This window comes from Corvus hawaiiensis, chromosome W (genome assembly GCF_020740725.1).
Source record: "Corvus hawaiiensis isolate bCorHaw1 chromosome W, bCorHaw1.pri.cur, whole genome shotgun sequence".
Taxonomy (NCBI): Eukaryota; Metazoa; Chordata; class Aves; order Passeriformes; family Corvidae; genus Corvus; species Corvus hawaiiensis.
In genome coordinates, this window is record NC_063254.1 from 6,058,607 (window position 1) to 6,082,417 (window position 23,811).

Here is a 23,811-nt window from a genome sequence, read left to right on the forward strand (position 1 = left end):
GAGGCCGGAGCCGTGGCTGTGCCGGGGCCGGGGCCGGCCTGCGCCGTGCTTGGCGCGGTGGAAGGCATGGGCTGGTTAGACGCCGCTGCATCTGTGAGGCGGCACTGGTCCGGGCGAATCGCAGTTGCGCAGGTAGCTGTGGTATCATAGGGTGAGGGAGCTATGGGCGATACACCATGCTGCGCAGTCGCAGAGATAACGTAGCCCAAACGCGAAAGAGATGTAGCGAAGGAAGGGGGAATAGGAGCGGCGGGAGTGATGACGCAAGCAGCAAGCGACGGGAATCTCGCAGTCTGCACCGAGCTATGGGAGTCGAACCCGGAAGTGGGCTGGAGAATCGGGAAGCAGGATTGTTCCGGAACCATCCCCGCAAGACGGGGCTGCGCGGGATGATGGTTGCCAGTCCCGAAACTGCCTGTGATGTCGGAGGAGGTGAGCTAACGTCTACGAGTTGCGCAACCGGCCCCCCCCGACGGAAGGATCTCGGAAGACGCCGGTAAATGTTCCCCTGTGGCTTGGGCAGTAACGGAGGGTGCGCACGGGATCAGAGACGGCGGGGGTAGGGAAACCATGCCCTCGGAGACCGGCTCTGCCTTTTGGGAAACTGCGGGAGTGACAGAAAGGGAAGACTCAGACACCCCCGCCCCCCCCCCCCCCCCTTTCCCTCTGATCACGCGCAGTTGGAGAGAGTTTGAAAAAGGTCGTATCATGTTCTTCTGTAGGACCTATTAAAAGTTTTAACTGCGGGTCTGGCACAAGACTCTTTTTAGGTTTTACTATGGCTGTCCCCTCCACCGATCTTCCCGACTGCAGGGATGGGTCATCGTCCATGCTAAGAAGGGCGGAGATTTCCCCCCGTATTTCGGGTGGGATGTCTTCCCCCGGAGTTGTGAGGGGGGTCTGATGAGCTCCTGCCGCTATTGGAGGCTTTTGGACAGTTTCTGCAGCAAGTTTAGAGGTTCCAGGTTTTAATGGAACGGTTTGGAGGTCCTGGGGAGTTTGCAAAGCCTCTTTTTTAGGAGAAATGGATGTTTTTGCCTCCTGGATTACTTGATAAAGTACTCTGCCAGGTGATAGTAGGCTTGCCGCAAATTTATCGTTTAAAGTTGCCAAATGATAAAGCGCCATATTTGCATTTTCCAAAAAACGTGGATTGTAAAGATCCTTTACTGTAGCATTTGGGTATTCTTTTTTTATCCAGGATAACAAGGTTTCTAATTCCTTTCTGGCAATAATTACTGAGTGTTTCTTAATCATAGCTTCTAAGCTATTAAGTACGTCCGTCTCTGTTTTTGAGAGACCCCTTCCCATTTCTAGTTTTGGACAGCTTACCAGCTCTCAGTTGTTTTTATCGGTCCTTGGAGTCCCAGTCCGCGGTCTGTCCAGCAGGTCACGGTGTTCTGGCCCCTGTGCACCGGTTCACAAGGTCCTGGACTTCCAATTACCGTCTCTGGAGGTTATATGTTTCTGCTCCTTGACTGCTGTCCAGTGGTCTCCTGGCACGGTATCTCAGTGAGGGCCTCACACGCGGGCACCAGATGTGCGGGTTCTCGACCCCCCACGTGTCCTCCCCGGATGGGGGACAAAGTCCTTGCCCGGAATAAGAGACGAACGGGACTTTTGGATCTTCTCGGTCTTCAGATTGTTTATTACATCTTATCAGTAATTTACATGCCGCCGACACAGCATGAAGCAGAGCAAATACCAAAAGACAAATGCAGGAAAACTCAAGGCCTTTAAAGGTAAATTACCCAATAGTTACTAAGTACGTACATTATTTTTGCTTTTCTACCAATGCCTAATGAACTATCCATTCACGTAGCCCTGTACTGCAGCATTTTCTAACCAATCATTCTGTACTACCAACACTGCAGAAAATGGAGTAGGCGAAGAAGAAGGAAGAGACCTGAAAAACCACAGGGATCCTTCATCTTGCCTTCATCTACTTACCATACTAATAAACCTAAAAACTCTAAATTTTCGCTCTGTAACAAACTATATATTATACTACCACCTAACTCACACCCTTGTAGATTCTAATTCATCCCAAAGACTTGGCAGCTTTCTCCATGGACGAAGGTTAAAAACACTGTTTTCCTGGGAGGGTGGGTCCTTCAGGACAGGCAGAGAAACACTCCCTGCACTTTGGGTTCCAACATCCATGAAGCCAGCCAGAAAATTTTTGCATTTGAGTGGGAGAATCCCAAGAGTAGACACAAAACTCAACTCACATGGTGTGTATTACCCCAAGGATACAAGAACTCCCCTACAATATTTGGAGAACAGCTTGCGAAGGATCTAGAATCCTGGGAACCCCCACCGGGAGAAGGACAGCTGCTCCAGTATGTGGATGACCTTTTAATAGCCACCCAGATCCAAGAGGCATGTGTGGACTGGACGGTAAGCTTCTGTAGCGGGTTTGGTTCGAAACTGGGCAGAAACACCAATTTAGTGTAGTGGTTTGGTCCAAAATACTCATTACTGTTTACCTTCTGTGAGATAAGAATTAGGAGAAATGCAAAGCAGGCACCAAACTTGAAAGAATATAAAGAAGTTTATTAACAGACCTAAAAGAAGAAAAAAATCATACCACACCTTCAGAACACTTCTCCTCCCACCACCTTTCTCCCTTCTCCCAGTGACAATGTAAAAAGACAACCCTTAAGATGTTCAGGCTGTTTACCACTTCCATAATAACCTTGTTCAGTCCATTTAGGAAGAGGAGTCTCTCTTGTCCATGCTATGAAAGCATTATCACAACGAGCCAGCCGCCTGGGTTGGTTCTCTGCTCGCATGTGAGTCCCTTCCCTCCAACTTGCAGCTTTTCCCACAACTGCTTTTGAGGGTCCACTCTGGAAATTACTGGGGTACAATTTTAAGGTTGAGCCATTCAGAAACAAGAGTTCTCTTCACCCATCCCTGGGGGCATTTCATCTCTAAGAACAGAGGCCCTTCTCCTTCCCTGGGAGCAAAGGGTCTTCCTCATCTTCATCTTTAGGACTATCTCTGGGAGCATCTCTAGGAACTGAGGTTTTCTCCTTTCCCATTTGGAGTAAGAGTCCTCATCTCTTCCATCTCTCCCTGTTCAAACTTCTCATGACATTACAGCTGCTTCAGCATCTGCCTATCTCAGCGCGGGTGCTTTTGCTCACAAGTACAAGTTGAACGCTCCACCCCTCATGCCTTCATGAAATTACAATGGGTACTCTGATATATCATAGCTTCACAACAGAATTTCAGCTTTAAGCATCTCCTCTTTCTCTTCCCTCAGGTTTTCAGCTCTTCATAGCACTAAAAGGGTTAATCTCACCTAGGCCTTGCAGCTGGAATGAGGCTTATCGCTGTTGATCACATGACCTCTGCCGGACAGCAGTGCAGCTTTAGCTGAATCTTGGCAGCACTGGAGAGGAGGAGCCGCTCCGGCTGCCCACAGCCCTGCTGGGGGGGGGGGGGGGGGGGGGGGGTGGTTCTGCGGGTGGAACAAGGCCCATCGGCTCCAGGATGGCCGTAGCCCGGCCCAGCCTGGCCCAAGCAGGGCCTGGGCCGGGCCCCCTGGCCCCTGCACAGGGCCCGCAGCCATCTGTCCCAACACCAGAAACGAGACAGAGCTATTGGGGGAGGGGGTCGATTCTTAAGTGTGGATCACAGAGGCGGTCACAACTTTAAGTGGCTCAAAGAATTGTCCATATTCAAACTGGCCAGCTGATAGGTTCTATCAGGTCACAGAGGAAGCTGTAAGCACCCCTTTGCAAGAACATCACTTCCGGGACTATGCTTGCTAACCCATGACAGCTTCTTAAACTTTTTGGGCTTGCAAGGGTATCGGGTGTCCCAAATGAAGACCCAGGTGGTAAAGCAAACAGTTATTTACCTGGGCTATGAAATAAGTGCTGGACAAGGAACCCTGGGACAAGAGCCCAAAGAAGCAATATGCCAGACCCTGAAACCCCAGACAGCAAAAGAGCTGAGAACTTTTCTAGGTATGACAGGGTTGTGCAGACTGTGGATTAATGATTATGGGTTGCTTGCTAAACCTTTATATGCATTGATTATGGAAGGAAACAAGAGCCTGCAGTGGACAAAGGAAGCAACACAGGCTTTCGACTAACTGAAGAAGGCCCGCTTGTCAGCTCCAGCCCTGAGACTTCCAGACGTGAGTAAACTATTCTTTTTGTTTTCTCATGAAAAGCAAGGGATTGCCTTGGGAATACTGGCACAAGACTTGGGACCCTATCGGCGGGCAGTGGCCTACCTTTCCAAACAGCTGGATGCAGCAGCCAAGGGATGGCAAGGGTGCCTCAGAGCCATTGCAGCAGTAGCAATAAATATCTAAGAGGCATGCAAGTTTACCCTGGGCCAGAAAATGACTGTGCTAGTGTCTCACACAGTATCTGCAGTCCTGGAGGCAAAAGGGGGACATTGGCTCTCCCCTCAGAGATTCCTGAAGTACCAAGCCATACTGGTAGAACAAGATGATGTTGAAATTGTGGTGACTAACATTGTGAACCCAGCTTCATCCCTCAGTGGGAACCTGGGAGAACCGGTAAACCATGACTGCCTGGAGACCATCGAGGCCACTTACTCCAGTCACCCAGATCTGAAGGACACTCCTCTCGAGGGCGCTGAGACCTGCTTCGCTGATAGAAGCAGCTATGTTATCAGTGAAAAGAGACATGCTGGGTATGCAGTTACCACCAGCCGAGAGGTAATAGAGTCTAGGCCATTGCCAACGAACACCTCTGCACAAAAGGCTGAAATAATTGCTCTAACCCGAGCCTTAGAATTGGCAAAAAGAAAGAAGATTAACATTTATACAGACTCAAGGTATGCATTTGGGGTGGTTCATGCACATGGAGCCATCTGGAAAGAGAGAGGACTGTTAAATTCACAAGGGAAGAGTATCAAACATGCATCGGAGATACTAAAGTTGCTGGATGCAGTTCAGTTACCTGAGAAGGTAGCTATCATGCACATTAAAGCACACCAAAAAGTGAGTTCTGAATTGGAAGAGGGAAATATGCTGGTGGACAGAGAGGCAAAAGACGCAGCCAAAGGTGAAGTACCCAGTGAAAAGGTAGAGGCAACATTAATACCAGATGGAAAGATTTGCCTTGAAGGTAGGCCAGAATACAACAAGAAAGATAAGAAACTTATTAAGAAAGAAAATGCAAGTTATAATCAAGAGGGATGGGCTGTAACTAAAGATAACAAGCTTATAGTACCTTCTTATTTGTTGTGGTCACTAGTGCAGAAAACATGAGAAAACACACTGAGGAGTGGATGCTTTGTACAATTATTTGAAAGATAGGATTATGGCTAGGAGATTGCAAGGTGCAGTGATACAAGTAACTCGCCAGTGTGGTCTCTGCCTCCAAACTAATCCGAAAAATATTCCAAAACCTAAAGTTGGAGAAATTGGGAAAGGCTGTGGACCTGGGCAGCAATGGCAAATTGATTTTACAGAATTACCCAGGAAAAGGGGGTATCAATACCTATTGGTGTTAACAAACACCTTTTCAGGATGGCCAGAAGCCTTTCCCACTAGGACAGCTAAAGCAGGAGAGGTGACCAAAGCACTGTTGCAAGAAATAATACCCCGCTTTGGAGTTCCAGCCACTATGTCTTCAGATAGAGGGCCACATTTTATTTCAAAAATGGTGCAACAAATCAGTCACCACCTGGGAATAGCTTGGGAGTTACATACTCCATATAACCCTTGGTCTAGTGGCCAGATGGAAAAGATGAACCATTTGATCAAACAACAAATTATAAGATTGGGAAAAGAAGCAAATTTGCCTTAGCCCCAGGCTCTCCCATTGGCATCAGTGCGAATTCGAACAAAACCCAGAACAAAGGAAAAATTAAGCCCATTTGAAATTTTATATGGGAGGCCATATGCAGTTCAGGAAGTAACTTCACCCATTCAGGTGGGGGAAGAAACCCTACACAGATATATGGTGGCCTTGAATAAACAACTTACAGAAATTGAAAAGTATGTGGCTGGGACCCAAAGCAGAGAATTAGATGGGCCAGTACGCGATGTACAACCTGGGGATTATGTGTATGTTAAGTCTTTTGCAGAGAAGACTTTGGAACTGCAGTAGGAAGGACCATTCCAGGTGCTCCTCACTGTGAAAAAGCAATCCTTCAAATCAATGATCAGGATGTCCCACCCCGTAGGAATCATGGTGGGAGAGGGCATGCCAGGCTGCAATGCCCCCATATCTTCCATTACTGCATTAACTTTTCGGAGATCCTGCAACAATCTCCATTTCCCTTATTTCTTCTTAATTACGAAAACAGGAGTATTCCAGGGACTAGTAGAAGGCTCAATGTACCCCAGTTGTAACTGTTCCTGAACCAGCTGATGAAGGGCATCTAACTTCTCCTTTGGAAGGGGCCACTGCAGCTCAAAGATTGGTGTGTTAGTCAACCACCGCAAAGGCAGTGTAGGATACTGTGCGCCCTTATGCACAGTGACCCCTATTAAAAATTTGTCCCAATCTGTACCTCCCAAGCTGCCAACACGTCCCATCCCCAAAGGTTACGGGAAGTGGTAGTAACATAAGGCCTAATTGTAGCTGTGTGCCCCTCTGAGTCCTTCACCACCACAGGCCATTCGCTTAAATAGCTCTGTGTGGTTCCTCCTAATCCTGCGATGGACGATCCCACTGGAGCTAAAGGCCATGAGGGAGGCCATGCAGAGAAGGAGATGACAGTTACATCAGCACCTGTATCAATCAAACCTCGAAGCTGAGTCTGGGGCGGATGGGCGTTCGGCAGGATCAGGGTACATGTCATCTGTGGCCTTTGGTCAGAGATGTCTGCAGTCCAGAAGGCCTGCGGAAGTCCCGTAGATCCACTGCCACTATCTCTGTGAGTTTGTTGTTCTATCCTGGGGACACAAGACTTAAAAGGCACTAATTTAGCAAGGCAGGTCTTTTCAGGAATAGTGACAGGGAGTTTTTGCGTGGAGACCATAGCATGAATCTGACCTTTAAAGCCAGTGTCAGTAACTCCTGAGTGCACTAAGATTCCTTGATGGGTAACGTCAGGTTTTCCCGCCAGCATCGCACTGGATCCCTGGGCTAAGGATCCATATGCATCCAAGGGAACCTTATAAATACCGCTAGAGTCTAAGACGACTGGGGCTGCGGTGTGGACGTCAAAACCGTCTGATCCCTGGGTGCTGTCTCTAGGGTGGCTGAGTAGGCCTGTGCCTGTACCTGTGCCACCCTCTGGGGGAGCGACTGCATTGGAGAGCAATTCCCCCTCCTTGCACCCCGGCGGAAGTTTCCCGACAAAGGCCGACCGTCGGCATGAGTCAGGGATCTACAATAATCCAAGCAATGCCCTGGCCTGCCACACCTCTTGCACTGGGGATCGGTGTGTTCTCTTTTTGGCTCGGCTTAGGCCGCTTCCGTTTTTTTGCCTGATTGGGTTGCTTTGGTTCACGACCAGAAGATGTGTGAACAGGCTGCAGGAACGCAGCCAAAGCAGACCTTTTCTGGTTCCCAGATCCCACCTTAGAGCAGGCCTCGACCATGTCTGTGCGCTCAGGTTCTCCCGGTAAGGCATCTATGATTTTTCTGCACTTCTTGTTTGCGTTATCTCTCACTAACTGCCTTAACAACATCTGCCTTAACCCGTTATCGTCAACCTGCTTCTCGAGAGAAGCAGCAACCTTCTCTACAAAAGAGAGGTATGACTGATCTCCCTTGAACTATTTCAGTATATCGCTTTCTAGGAGCAGATAGCTCTATGGTTTTCAACAGGGCAGCCATGCCAACCTGTTGAGCTTGCTGCAGGACGCTAGAGGGAAAGGTACCCTGTAGATTGGGATCAGAGAAGGGACCGGTCCCCATCAAAGCATCTGTCCCCACTGCACGTCTAGGATCGTCAGCAGGGAGCTGCATATTCCCTAATGCAGCCTTGTCAGCCAGCTTTCTCCAGGTTTTCTCAAAAACTGTAAATTGTACAGGTTGAAATAGGATTTGAACTAAGTGCCTGATATCAAATGGAGCAAGCAAATCTGTATTTATCACCCTTATTATTTGCATAACCTCAGCAGAACCGAGCCCATGTTGTGCAACCTTGGATTGTAGATCCTGTGCAACCTTCCAGGCAATTACCTCATGCTTATCATGCTGGCCTGAATTTGGGAGAGCCTTATACACTGGGAAAGCTTGGATCTCCCCTTTCAGGGTGTCACTGCCATCCTGAACTTCTGGCACAGCCTGTGGATGGAGTGTAACAGCTTCCCGATTATTCCCAGAATCCTCAACTCTGCTTGGCATCCCCAGTGTTTCCAATAAATCCCAGTCACCTTCCTCCAGAGCCCGCATCTTAAGTGACTCCCAGAAACGGTCGTAGTGTCTTAGACACACTATCACAGTGCAGTTCGGGAAGGTCCAGGGGCAAGACTGGAGCAGCTGTTTCTTTCGCCTCCCAGCTACGACGGCTTTACGCCCCAGGGCCAAAGCCTCCTCTGCCTCACTGCCCGAGGATGAATCATCGGTTAAAGGCAACTTTGAGGTGCCGTGAACAAATAACGGTGGGCAGGGAGGGACAGACTGACCAGAAGAGAAACTGGCAGCACCGGCTGCAGTCAGCTGAGCTGTGGTTTGAACTGCAGCCTCTTTCCGGGACGCGACCTCGGCCGGGTTCTACTGATCTGGCACTGAAGCTGCTGCTGCCATCTCCGGTGCCGCAGCGCGCCCAGAGCTGTGGCCGTCTCCTGTGCTATGTCAGCGCCCGGCATTGCCACCAGCCAGGGTGCAGCTGCCCCATCCGCAACTTCTGTTGCTGGTCTCAGCTTTGCTGGCGGCTGGAGCACTGGCGCTGTGCCGTCAGTGTCATAGGTTAGCAAGCATAGTCCCGGAAGGGACGTCCTTGCTAAGGAGTGCTTACAGTTTCCTCTGGGAACTGATAGAACCTATCAGCTGGCCAGTTTGAATATGGACAATTCTCTAAGCCACTTAAAGTTGTGATCACCTCTGTGATCCACATTTAAGAATAGGCAAACTCCCCCTCCAAGCTCTCTCTCGTTTCCGGCGCTGGCACAGGTGGCTGCAGGGCCCGAGCAGGGCCCAGTGGGCCCGGCCAGGCCCTGCTTGGGCCAGGCCGGGCCGGGCCACGGCCATCCTGAAGCCATGGACCTGTTCCAGCCGTGGAACCCCCCCCCCCCCACTGCCTTGCCGTGGGCAGCCGGAGCGGCTTGGCTCTCCCCCCTCTCCACTGCGATAAGAAAAATTCAACATTCCAGCTGCAAAGCTGCAAGGCCGAGGTGAGATTAACCCTTTTACTACTGTGAAGAGCTGAAAACCTGAGGGAAGAGAGAGAGGAGATGCTTAAAGCTGAAATTCTGTTGTGAAGCTATGATATATCAGAGTATCCTGTTGTAATTTCATGAAGATACGGGGGGTGGAGTGTTCAACTCGTAAGCAAAAGCACCTGCGCTGAGATAGGCAGATGCTGACGCAGCTGTAATTTCATGAGAAGTTTGGACAGGGAGAGATGAACCAGATGAGGACTTTTGCTCCGAACGGGAAAGGAGAAAACCTCAGTCCCTAGAGATGCTCCCAGAGATAGTCCTAAAGATGAAGATGATGAAGACCCTTTGCTCCCAGGGAAGGAGAAGGGCCTCTGTTTTTGTTTCTGAACGGCTCAACCTTAAAATTGTACCCCAAAAAACTTCAAGAGTGGACCCTCGAAAGCAGTTGCGGGAAAAGCTGCAAGTCGGGGGAAAGGACTCACACGCAGGCAGAGAGACTCCTCTTCCTAAATGGACTGAACAATATTTGGAAGTGGGCGGCTGTCTCGTTGTGATAATGTTTTCATAGCATGAGCAAGAAGAGACTTCTCTTCCTAAATGGACGGAACAAGGTTATTATGGAAGTGGTAAACAGACTGAACATCTTAAGGGTTGTCTTTTTACATTGTCAGTGGGAGAAGGGAGGAAGGTGGGGGGAGGAGGAGAGTTCTGAAGGTGGTATAATTTTTTTTCTTCTTTTAGGTCTGTTAATAAACTTCTTTATATTCTTTCAAGTTTGGTGCCTGTTTTGCATTTCTCCTAATTCTTATCTCACAGCAGATAAACAGTAATGAGTATTTTGGACCAAACCACTACACTAAATTGGTGTTTCCGCCCAGTTGCAAACCGAACCCGCGACAAAATGGTGGAGAATGCGGGCAATTGATGAGAACTGTGAGATAATGATTAATTAGGAGGAATACTGGGCAAAGCAAGTATTAAGTCATAAGTTAAGTAGCATGATAGTGAGAAACTTATATTGCAATTTTATTGAACTATCTAGGGGTGGAATATGGTAGAAGTTGAATGTAATTTTGATAATAATTCTTAAATGTGTCTTCACAGAGGTGAGGGGTGGAGAATGTCATAGGTTAGCAAGCATAGTCCCGGAAGGGACGTCCTTGCTAAGGGGTGCTTACAGTTTCCTCTGGGAACTGATAGAACCTATCAGCTGGCCAGTTTGAATATGGACAATTCTCTAAGCCACTTAAAGTTGTGATCACCTCTGTGATCCACATTTAAGAATAGGCAAACTCCCCCTCCAAGCTCTCTCTCGTTTCCGGCGCTGGCACAGGTGGCTGCAGGGCCCAGTGGGCCCGGCCAGGCCCTGCTTGGGCCAGGCCGGGCCGGGCCACGGCCATCCTGAAGCCATGGACCTGTTCCAGCCGTGGAACCCCCCCCCCCCACTGCCTTGCCGTGGGCAGCCGGAGCGGCTTGGCTCTCCCCCCTCTCCACTGCGATAAGAAAAATTCAACATTCCAGCTGCAAAGCTGCAAGGCCGAGGTGAGATTAACCCTTTTACTACTGTGAAGAGCTGAAAACCTGAGGGAAGAGAGAGAGGAGATGCTTAAAGCTGAAATTCTGTTGTGAAGCTATGATATATCAGAGTATCCTGTTGTAATTTCATGAAGATACGGGGGGTGGAGTGTTCAACTCGTAAGCAAAAGCACCTGCGCTGAGATAGGCAGATGCTGACGCAGCTGTAATGTCATGAGAAGTTTGAACAGGGAGAGATGAACCAGATGAGGACTTTTGCTCCGAACGGGAAAGGAGAAAACCTCAGTCCCTAGAGATGCTCCCAGAGATAGTCCTAAAGATGAAGATGATGAAGACCCTTTGCTCCCAGGGAAGGAGAAGGGCCTCTGTTTTTGTTTCTGAACGGCTCAACCTTAAAATTGTACCCCAAAAAACTTCAAGAGTGGACCCTCGAAAGCAGTTGCGGGAAAAGCTGCAAGTCGGGGGAAAGGACTCACACGCAGGCAGAGAGACTCCTCTTCCTAAATGGACTGAACAATATTTGGAAGTGGGCGGCTGTCTCGTTGTGATAATGTTTTCATAGCATGAGCAAGAAGAGACTTCTCTTTCTAAATGGAACAAGGTTATTATGGAAGTGGTAAACAGACTGAACATCTTAAGGGTTGTCTTTTTACATTGTCAGTGGGAGAAGGGAGGAAGGTGGGGGGAGGAGGAGAGCTCTGAAGGTGGTATAATTTTTTTTTTTTTCCTCTTTTAGGTCTGTTAATAAACTTCTTTATAGTCTTTCAAGTTTGGTGCCTGCTTTGCATTTCTCCTAATTCTTGTCTCACTGAAGATAAACAGTAATGAGTATTTTGGACCAAACCACTACAGTTTGTTAGAAGAAGAATCTGTGTATTAGTTAAAAAATTTACTAACTTTATAGAAAAGGGGGGACTGATGCAGGGGGCTTAGAATTTTAAGAATTAGCTACTGATCATGGTATTGCTAGTATTGCTGAATTTTTTAGCTGCTTGCTAAACAATGCATATTGCTTGCTTAACATTTATTGCGCTTGCCAAGCAAAAGGGAGGTGCAGACCATTGATAAGAGGAAGAAACTGTGACCGAAGATCCTGCTCAGACCCTGAAACCAGCCCAAACCAGCTCCGAGGTTTGGACTTGGGCCAGGAACTCAGAGAGCATGCACAAGAAGGCGAGGTAAAATGTTCAACCCAAGGAAGACTACTTACTTCATCTGAGGAAGACCTTTACTTCATCCCAGGGACCTTGGCCCGTGACCACCAGGAGGCACTGCGCAAGCACACTGACATGTTAATGACTTTAGAGCTAATTATAATATGAAGCCAGGACAGGTAATGAATATGTATAGGTGTATGTGTAATTTGATGCATATGTAGTTTGTAATTGGATAAATACTAAGCCAAGAGCCGCTGAAGATGCGCATGTCTTTGGAGAAAAGATTCCCCCATGTGCCTCAGCTGATTATAACATACCTACTTTACAACTTTCGAGTTGGGTAGTCTTCCGCATATCAGAAGTTTGATAAGGTGAAGCTGAAAGTTCACTCAGGTTGTCTAAGCATGCCGCCTGGGTTTGCCGCCGCAGCTCACCGCCAGAGTTCACCATAGGGATGCGCTGCCTGGAGGCATGGCCAGAGTCCTTTGCATGGGCTTGGGTGCTGCCTGGGGCCGCTGCGGGGGGTCCGCAGGAACCGGTGTAGGCCGCGGGCCAGGGCCATTCCTGGGACCTGAGGGCTTTGGTCCCGGGCGAGGTCTGCTCTTCACCATAGGGTAGTCTTCCAGGTTCAGGTGCCAGTTGTAGCGGTACGGAGCAGCAAGGAGTCCCCAGGCAGGTGCAAAGGAGGAACTTTATTGACAAAAACCCAGCCTTTTTATGCCGTTAGTCGGTTGTCAGTTTACATAGTTTTAAGACACAACAAACCCAATTTAACCAACCACTATACACCACGGTGCGGGCATGAGGCATTCATGAGGCATGCCTCACTTCCTCTATTCTAGCTGAGTCACTCTTCCACAGTCCATTTCTACTTAGGCTAAGTAACAGGCCGGAGCCATGATTTTACCAGGCCTTCCCTTTACAATGCTTTACCTATCGGTCACATCCACATACTGCATGTTCATCTAACAGTAATAAGTCAAAGGCAAATCAGTTTTGTAAGGTCATTTTAGTTGTGGCTTGCAATTGTTCATTTATTTCAGTGAACCCCAATTGAGTTGCATTTGCTAAAATTTCCATTTGCAGAGTCAAATTGTGTATGGTTAGTCTATTTCTGAAGGTAGATATTTGTGGAGTGAAGATGGATTCTAAAATCCATCCCACAATGGTTCCTGTACTGGGGTGTTTCCGAGTCTCATCATGTTTAACTTTTCCCCATAGTTGGGTTCCCGGTGGTGATTCCTTCCACAAGGGACATAATGTTAATACTCCCAGTGTCCATTGCACTCTTGATTCTCCAAAGGGCAAATGTGTGGTCCAAATTCCATTACTTCCCACCCATACTGTGGGTTCTAATGATTTTACTTTGTCCTGCTGACAGTCTAAATCTCTCAAACTCTTGTCATTTGTTAGGTGAGACCAGGTGCCATTAAGAAAGGTAGAATAATTTCTACAAACACATCCTAACCTTAGAGCTTGAGTAACAGTCGTGAGTCACTGTATTTCAGGATCCTTGCTAGTACAAGTGTATACTTGAGTGCAATTCCACTTTTCTTTTATCTCTGGATTCTTTTGCCTTGACCTTATTAAATCAGAATATTTTATACTGACTTCTAAGGGGTCTTCTGGGAGGCCTGGATTCCCTTCCCAGTCCAGACATGACTGAACTGGCTGGATATATTCCCATTGTTCTGCTTGAGGGCTATTCCGTATTTCTGGTATTTGACATCCCCAAGGGGTATTAGTGCAGTCTGTGGGCCGATAAATATTTCCTGAGGTTATTTCCAGATCTGGTTTTGAGATATTACAATTCTCAACAGTATCATCCTTACATGTCCATTGTAAGGAATATTCTCCTTCCATCCCTGTCCAATTGGCATGGGTGCTATTTCCTTCCCACATGTGTTCCCAAATTTTTGTCAAATTGCTGACTAAAGTTCCCCATGGAACTGGATTTTCTGCAGAGGTTGATGTTGGCAAACAAGCTGTTATGGAGGTTACATTCTGTAATGTGCCAAAGTCTTGCACTAGCTTTAAGATCACATTTCCCTTCCCAGAGATTAACCACATCGTTTCTATTATTACTACTGTACTAGTTTGAAAACAAACCAGTGGGAGGTCACAAGTCAGAATTATAATTTAATAGGAAAATTAAAATAAATGCAATAGTACAAGAACACTGACAGAGAGGGTACAACCTGACACCCTGTTAGTCAGGGTGGTGGTAGCAGTCCAGATGAAGTGGTCCTGTTGAAGCGGTGATCCTGTAGAAGGGTCTGGTCTTCCTCTGAAGGTCCAGTGGTAGCTCTTGTCCTCTGGGAACCCAGTAGGTAAGGGCTGAGTGTGGTGTTCCAAACTTCAGATTATATCCAGGTAGGAATGCTTGGTTCCTCCCCCTGGGTAGAGCATCTCACAATGGGATGATGTAATTTTATGAGTCATGCAGTGAGGTTAGATGGCCCATTAACAGAAGATATCTCCCAGAGGGAGTTATCAGGGGTGTGTCATGGAAGAGATAAAGAACATTGCCCCACCTGGTTTTAACAGATGGTGATAGAATACATACTTTTGGTTACATCTTACATTGTAACCTAAGACAATTAATTATAAATATGCAATTATTTATCAACTTCACGTAGATCCAATAAATAATATCCCCCTAGAAAATCATATCATATACCTAAACCTATAGGATTTATATAAAGAAAAACTCCACGGTGTTAATTAATCATGTTTCTGCTGTGTTTACTGTGTGGTTCCTGGTTTTACCCATGTGTGATAGACCCAGGGTTTGATTCCTTTAACCTTAAGTGCAGTGTAGGTTACCAGGAGGACTTGAAAGGGTCCTTTCCACTTTTCTTCCAAGGGTTCAGAGTTCCAAGTTTTTACATATACGAAGTTCCCAGGTTGGTATGGGTGAACGGGTGCATCCAAAGCAACTGGTCCCAATAGGATTATAAACTGACAGAGTCCAGCTAGAGTTTTTCCTAAAGAAATTAAGTATAGATTTAAATCTGTTTTTCCCTTTGAATGTGTTTCTCTGGGAATGGATGGTGTTTGATATGGCCGTCTGTACAGCAATTCATAGGGACTTACTTTGGTTTTTGACCTTGGCTGAATTCTGACTCGCAAAAGAGCCAGAGGGAGGGCCTGTGGCCATTTTAAGGAAGCTTCTTGACACATTTTGCTAATTTGTTATTTCATAGTCTGATTCATCCTTTCCCCTTTCCCACTTGATTGTGGTCACCAAGGTGTGTGTAAGCCCCATTTTATACCTAGAGTTTTGCTTAGCTGTTGCACCACATCTGCTATAAAATGTGGGCCTCTATCTGAGGACATCCCAAGTGGTACCCCAAATATCGGTATGATTTCTTTAAGTATGATTTTTACTACTTCCCTAGCTTTAGTGGTGGGACAGGGAAAGGCTTCTGGCCACCCGGAAAAACTATCTACCAATACCAAAAGATACCTATACCTGTTTTGTCTGGGTAATTCAGAGAAATCTATTTGCCAATAATCTCCAGGTGAATTTCCTTGTTTAATTGTTCCAGGAGGTGGCCTCTTCCTATATATGGGATTGTTTTTTAAACAAATTGGACATTTCACTAGGATTGATTTTGCTATTTCAGTCATTCCTATGCTGAGTACAGAGCTTTGGAGACTATATATCATGGACTCAATTCCTCAATGGGTTTTGCTGTGTTATTTTTCCCTCATTACAGAAGTTGGAATTATAACCTGTTGGCTGTCTGTTACCCACCATCCCTCTTGATTCTTAGGGCCTTTAATGTGTTTGCTAAGTACTGATCCTCACTGTCATAATTAGGCTTAAATTCAGATATGTCAATTTGTTTTTGTGGCACTAACGCTAGGATGTCTTTTTCAGCTACTCCTCTGTTGGAAAAGTTCGAGGACTTCGGTGGGGGGAGAAATTGCAGACCAGCCAATATGGTTGATAAAAGCAAGCTCCATTTATTAGCAATCCAGAGGCACTTATATAGTATACCAGCTTGTTAACTCTTAAGTGGCTTAAACTTATCCAAGCGCATTTCTGCTTCTACCTAATTAGACTACATTGGCAAGCTTCTACTAGTTATGTTATCATTAAAAAATTCAGAGTTCACCCTCCCTTGTTCGGGTCTTATCTGCACAGCTGCACATCCTCAAACTCCCTTTTTGTTCTCAGGCTTGGTTCTCACACAGGGATTTTCTCATGCAGACAGTTTCTCACACAAACCTTTGCTTGCAGGCCTGTTGCTTGTACAGTTCTGTTATTGATTTGTTCCCTTTATCAATAATCCGTGTCCCTGATCCTCTAATCATTTTGCAACAAATTCCCCCTTTTTCTTTTTGTACAAGCAATACTTGATTGGCTACAGATGTAATAACTTTGTATATCATCTTTTGCAAGCATTGGCATAGGCAAGGTAAGCACACTATTATTAATAATATTACTAGTCCTACAGTAATCAAATGCTGCACGAGTGAGACTAGCCATGGTCCTAATCCAAGTGACTCTAACCATCCTTCTAAACCGAGACCGTTTTCTTTTTGCAATTGTGTGGTTAATCGATGTAACTCGCTTATCTGCTTGTGAATCGATTGGGAGTGATCGGACAAATTCATACAGCACATTCCATCAAAATCTTCGCAACCATGTCCATGAGCTAACAACAAAAAGTCGATCGCAGCTCGGTTTTGCAAGGTAGCATGCCTCACTGAATCTACACCTACTAAGAGCTCTGATAATGCTTTTGAAGTGGCATTAGTTTGCTTAGCAAGGCAGCAGCCTAGCTTGTTTAATATGCCAAGGGCTCCAGCAGATGCAACTCCAGGGGCTAAAAAGGATGCACTTATTATGGCTGCGGGGGACCAAAATTTTTCATTATCTCAGCATTCAGCTGTAAACTGATGAGCCATACGCCTTACCCGGTGATGTCGGGTCATTTGCAATATCGTTGAAGTCTGGTGTTAGCAACGACAATCTGCCAATTGTACACGGTCCACCTCTTAAGCGAGAAGGAATTCCTGACCATGCTCGATCACCGCAGATTAAAAAGCAACCATATGCCAAAGTTAAAGGAGAGTTAGTAGATACGGACAGCTTTGTAGCAGTGTAATTGCACCACAGGGAACTATTACGATATACTGGTAGACTGGAGTTTACATTAGTGGGAGGCATCTTGCAGTTTTCCTGCCTGCATGTCTTACTTGTCCAATTAAACATAACACAGGCATCTGCTTTTACAGACCCTAGTAGCTCCAGCTCTTGCGGTTCAGCTGGGGCAATAGGTAAGTAGGGCACCCACCGGTCCCAATTGTTGACTGTGATAGATGGATTAGTCACTTTACAGGTCGGGGCACGGGAGGGACACGGCCAAGCATCTATTGGCAGCCCCACTAAACAAGTGGAGAACGGGTTCCTGGGAGAAGAAAGAGATAGGCAGATAGTACTTTGTTTGGTTAGGTTAGCCAGAGTAACCCAAATATTTGTTTTGGGCTGCACTGGGACCCATGCTTGGGAGCTAGGTATCAAGCAAGCATTAGCGACTATGAGCATTATACTGAGACACTCTAATAACTTTCCACCTGCGGTTCTGTGCATGATGTACCCAAATTCTCCTATTACAACGACCACAAAGTATTTTAACCCAAGCTCTACAGTTCACAAAACCACAGTTAAAACAGTTTCTTGATATAAGGTGAGCCCTTATCCCAAGTAAGGTTTGCAGTCTATATACATAGGGCACAACAGCCCTTTTCAGCCTTTCCTCCTCACGTTGATGCGCTTCTGGATCCAGGGTCGGCGCTGTTCACTGCAGGCTCTGTCGCAGCATGAGTCCAGCGGCTGGGTACCCACAGAGGTCCTGCTGAGGTAAGCACACACATGTAACCCCTACCTGAATATCGAACCTCAGCGGGCCCTTGCCAGATCCCTGTAGCTGGGTGCCTATACATCACATAAAAAGGCTTTGTTGCTTTCCTTTTTGCTTCTACAATACCTCTGTGAAGATAGGCAGGTGCAGCGTCACTATCCCCAAATAAACACAAGTAATTTAATACATACAAGGCTTTTGTTAATTTTTCCTGCACATCTGGAATGTCATTGAACTTGGCTAGATATAACTTCAGCATCTGATTAGCACGCTCCACAATAGCTTGCCCTGTGGGTACATGAGGGACTCCAGTGACGTGCCACACACTCCACTGCTGACAAAACTTTCGAAGACGCTCACTAATGTAGGCAGGACTGTTGTCTGTCTTGATCTGCTCTGGTACACCCATCACGGCGAAACAGCTGGTCAGGTGTCGTATTACATGAAGGGCCTTTTCACCTGTCTGCGCTGATGCCCATATAAATTTGCTGCAAGTGTCTATGGTGACATGCACATACTTCAGTCTGCCAAACTCAGGAACATGGGTCACATCCATTTGCCATAGTTCATTCGGGCCTAAGCCTCGGGGATTAACCCCAACACCAAGACCCGGGCCATGATGACTGCATGTAGGACATGCCCGTACTATTCCTTTGGCTTCTTCCATGGTGATGTCAAATTGTCTATGAAGACCTCTTGCATTCTGATGGAATGTGTTATGGGCTTCCCGTGCCTTTGCAAATTCACTCAATGGCACTGTCACAGAGACTAACTGATCTGCATAGGCATTTCCTTTGCCCAGGCCCTCTGTCCATAGATGACTCCTGACATGTATTATAGCATAGGTACACGATCTCTGACCAATGGCTGCTTGGAGCTGGCGCAGTAGTTCAAAACAGTCGTCTGTTGTTTATGTCTTTGATCCTAGCATCCTCTATCCGTTCCACGATGGCAGCAACATATAATGAGTCTGTTACTACATTGAGCTTAACAGACAACCATCGCTTAAATGCCCAGACCACTGCAGCTAATTCAAGGGTCTGCAAAGAGTCTCCAGATTCAGCCTCTAGTATCTGGTGACACCATTGTCCTTGAACTTGCCACGTCGCAGCTGCTCGTTGGGACTTCTTTCCAGCGTTGGCGAACACTGTTACTGCTTCTTGTAATGGGTGCTTGCCCCTTTTGGGAATCTGAATCTATGTATGCTGTGTCATCCATTTCAGTACTGGGGCCTTGAGTGGTTGTACTTCAATTTGCTGGGCATTGCTTAGCAAGCTAATTTGCAAGGCTTGAGAGTATTGTAGATACCACTCGAGCTCATTTCTTTTCATTGGCAAGTAGATCGTTCCTGGCTCTTGCCCAGTGACTTGTATTATACGGGTGCGGCCTTTCTGTATCAATTCTGCCACATTATCGATTTTCTGTTGCAATGTTGTTTTAGGCTGTAGGCTTGTGAACATCCATTCTAGTACCTTAACTTGCTCCCCCTTTTTCTTTTTGCACTGAGTCAGTGCACCAATAAGTTGACTCTCTCCGTGGAGGACAGTAAAGTCTACTGGAAGATCAGTGTCCATTCGATCAACTGCTCTGTCTGCAATAACAGTACTGATACGCTGGATAGTATCAACTTGCTGCAGTGTGGGCCGAACAGGCGAGGAGGGATCAGTCCCTCTCAGCAAGGGCCTTAGTACCTCTAAATCTTCATTACTGATGCCAATGACTGGTTGCAGCCACTGCAAGTCACCCAAGAGTTTTTGTGCATCTTGCAGGGTCTTGAGATCGGTTTGAATTGTCACCTTCTGTGGCTTGATTTGTGCTTCGGTGATGTTCCACCCTAGGTACTTCCAAACAGGCGTACGTTGAACCTTTTCGGGCGCAACAATCAAGCCATACCGGTTCAACTGACTGGTGAGCAGGAGCTCTTGTTCGGGGGTGATTGGGTCTGGCTGAGCGATCAGTATATCGTCCATATAATGATAAATGATGGCTTTCGGCCACTGCACTCGAACTGGCTTCAATGCAGCATCAACATACATCTGGCACAAGGTGGGACTGTTCTTCATTCCTTGTGGAAGTACTGTCCACTCATATCGAGAAGCAGGCCCTTCCCTGTTTCTGGCAGGGAGAGTGAAGGCAAAACGATGCATGTCATTAGGATGCAATGGTATAGTAAAAAAACAGTCCTTTAGGTCCACTATTAATAAATGCCAGTTCTCAGGTACAACTGCAGGATTGGGAAGACCAGGTTGCAGGGTCCCCATAGCTTGCATCTGAGCATTAATGGCACGCAAATCATGCAACAGCCGATATTTCCCAGATTTCTTCTTGATTACAAAGATGGGTGTATTCCATGGACTCGTAGATGGTCGCAAATGTCCTTGATTTAACTGTTCATGCACTAGCGCATGAGCTTGCTGCAGACTTTCCTCTTTGAGCAGCCACTGCTCGATCCACACTGAGTCATTTGTAATCCAGTGCAAGGCTATCGGGAAAGTCAGTGCAGCGGCCGCTATCGAAAAGGCGTGTCAGTGGTTAGCACAAAACCCAGCTGGTCGAGCACGTCTCTTCCTATTAAAGCGTTAACTTTCTCAGGCAGAGGCATCACTGTGACTACAACAGATGCAGTGCGTCCATCTAGTATGATTTGAATTCGATCCCGGCTGCATTGTACTGATGCAGTGCCTCCGACACCTTCGACCCCCCCTGCTGCCTGTTGAAGGGGCCAATGCGGAGGCCAGCATGAATTGGCCACGATTGTCAAGTCTGCTCCAGAGTCTAAGAGAGCAGATAATGTTATGGAATCACTGCTACGAGTGAACACTGCAGTAGCAACTGGCGGCCGAGCTAGCGGGAGGGTAAGAAGAGCAAGACTCCCCATTGAACCAAAATTTCCCGTTCCCTGCTCCGGCATTCCCTCGGCTATAGCTGCAGTCAGGTGAGGCAGAGGGATTAATTGAGCGATCTTGCTCTGTGCCGGGATGTGCACAGGTGGAAAGTGAGTTTGAGCCATAATGCAAATTTCTCCTTTATAGTCTTTATCAATTAGGCCAGGTAATATAAAAAGTCCTCTCAGGCTACTAGAAGAGCGACCTAACAGCAGAGCTCCATGGCACTGTCCATTAATAATCAGGGGCCCTTTGATGCCTGTCGGAATCCTCTGGGGCCGGCCGTCGATCAGAGTCACATCTATTGCTGTTGCCAGGTCCAAGCCAAGGCTTCCTCGGGTTGCTGGCCGAAGGCAGTCGGCAGATCGCAGGGAGCTGCGGAGACTGGCATCGCTACTGCTGGGGCCACTGTTGGTGTCAGCGCGCCGCGACCCTTCGCGCTCGGTCTCCCGTTTCCCGGCTTCTTCCGGCAGGCTTCCGTGGAGTGAGTATTGAGATTGCAGTTACAGCACCATACTTGTTGGACCTGACACTGCCGTTTCATGTGTCCTTTGCGGCCGCATCGGTAGCACTTGACTTCATTAGGCTTATTATAGCACCCGTCTCTTGGTGCTTCTGCCCCTTTCAAGGGGGCAAGGGCTGCAAAGGCTTGAGTCTGGGCGTGCATGAGATCTTTCCCTATCTCTTTAACAGCTTCCACTAACATTGCCTGTGGCCCTACTGGCACATGGCTCATTCTATCTAGAATCAGCTCTACCGGTGCATCTGCTGGCAAGGTCACTATTATGGATCGGGTGAACAGATTACAATTCTCCATGACACACTGTCTTAACAATGGTCCCTTCATAAAATCCTGTACATCTGAATTATGTATAGCATTAGTAACCCTATCAACAAAACTTGAAAAGGACTCATCCCTTCCTTGCTTGATTGACAAATAGGAGGGCTGAGGGGGTGTTGTTTTTACAAAGGACATTGCCTGCCGGGCAAGTCTCATAGCCTCTAATAACCTTTCTGGTCCCACTTGCACTTGCATTTCCACTCTGGCAAATTGCCCAACACCCATAAGCTGCTCCACTGTAACCCCATGTAAAGGGTCTTGTGGGTCACGGGGAGTGTTAGCAGAGGCATCACAAAGGCGTTGCCAGTGCGCCTGCCATAGCATAACCTGTGAAGGGGTCATAATCATTCTAATAATAGTTTTAATATCCTCTGGGCAAAGAATCCCACACCCCCACACATAGTTTAACATCTACTTGGCTGGCTCACTGTGCAGGCCGGACTCATTGACTGTGCCCCGTAGCTGAGTTAACAACTTCCAGTTTACAGGACTATATATTCTCCTGCTATTTCGTCCCCACCTGCTTGATATATTACTGGGAAGGCAACCGGATCTCCGATCGCTTCAGGGAGTTCATAGTCTTTATTTTCAAGGTCTGTCTTTATGATATTTCTCCAATCAACCCGACTACATTGTAACTTAGGGGTGTTACATGCTTTGCGAATTTCGGTTCCAGCAGGCTCATGGCAACATCTAGCGGCTTCCTGTTCTAACTCCTTTTTGTTGCCGTCTGGTAACTCATCCTGCTTTCTCACCAGGGGTGCAGTAGATACAGTACCTGGTGTCAGATCTGTAGGGGGTTTTACAGGTACGGGGCACCCTATTGGTGGCGTGGGAATATAATCGCTCCCGAGTGTCATTATGCCCGGCGCAGGGTCTTTGCCTTCTAAATGAGCTGTAGCAACTGCTGCTACCTGCTTTTCAACCTGATATTGTTTTAGGCAATTAGTAACTGCTCTCCATGGCTTCATTAACTTCCTAGCTTCTTTATTCTCGTCTATAACTAAATTCCACAAACATTCACCATATTCTCTCCATTGCTGTTCATGAAACAGCGATCCTGACTCTTTAAAATACCCTTTTACCTTTCCAAACTCCACTAACCCCACCAATTCCTTATTAAGGTTTATCTCCTTAATTCCCTGCTTTTCTAAAAAGCGTAAAAATAATCCAAGGGCCACCTCTGTTTCCATATCTGCGTCCTACCGCAATCTGCGTCTCACCACAATCTGCGTCTCACCACAATCTGCGTCCAACCACAATCTCTGTGTCTAACCGCAATCTGCGTCTAACCGCAATACCGCGTCTTACCGCGCTGTCCCTGCTGTCAGGGTCGTGCAGCCTTTCAGGTTTAGCCCTTGTCAGCCAAACAGCGGACCCTGCTTTTCGGTCGGTCCAGGCTGGGATCAGACGCCAGCCCGCAGCTGCTGATCCGTACGCCCGCCAGCGCTGCTCCGGCGCCTCAGTTGGCCTCCCGCTGAGTCAAAAGAAATGAAGTGCCAGTCCGAGTCTGAGTTCGGGCACCAAATGTTGGAAAAGTTCGAGGACTTCGGCAGGGGGAGAAATTGCAGACCAACCAATATGGTTGATAAAAGCAAGCTCCATTTATTAGCAATCCAGAGGCACTTATATAGTATACCAGCTTGTTAACTCTTAAGTGGCTTAAACCTATCCAAGCGCATTTCTGCTTCTACCTAATTAGACTACATTGGCAAGCTTCTACTAGTTATGTTATCATTAAAAAATTCAGAGTTCACCCTCCCTTGTTCGGGTCTTATCTGCACAGCTGCACATCCTCAAACTCCCTTTTTGTTCTCAGGCTTGGTTCTCACACAGGGATTTTCTCATGCAGACAGTTTCTCACACAAACCTTTGCTTGCAGGCCTGTTGCTTGTACAGTTCTGTTATTGATTTGTTCCCTTCATCAATAATCCATGTCCCTGATCCTCTAATCATTTTGCAACACTCCTCGAGCTGCTTTATCTGCCAGTTGGTTTCCCCCTATAACATTAGTTTGCCCAGGTTGATGTGCTTTGCAATGCATCCCTGCCACCTGCTTTAGTTTTTCAATTTCTTCCAAAAGTTGTAAAATTTCTTCTTTGTGTTTAATAGCTGATCCTTGAGCTGATAGCAGTCCCCTTTCCTTCCATATAGCTCCATGGGCATGAATTACACCAAATGCATACCTAGAATCAGTCCAAATATTCACCCTTTTGCCCACTGCCAAATTCAATGCTTGTTT

At 47.0% G+C, this 23,811-nt stretch overlaps 1 long non-coding RNA gene across 1 annotated transcript; it reads left to right on the top strand.

Annotated features, from left to right (window-relative positions):
- Positions 1-324: 324 nt before the first annotated feature.
- On the top strand, positions 325-5,157 carry LOC125319351. The gene is made up of 3 exons (XR_007200673.1): positions 325-1,742; positions 2,252-2,400; positions 4,059-5,157. It is a non-coding gene; the product is annotated as an uncharacterized LOC125319351 (long non-coding RNA).
- Positions 5,158-23,811: the final 18,654 nt, after the last annotated feature.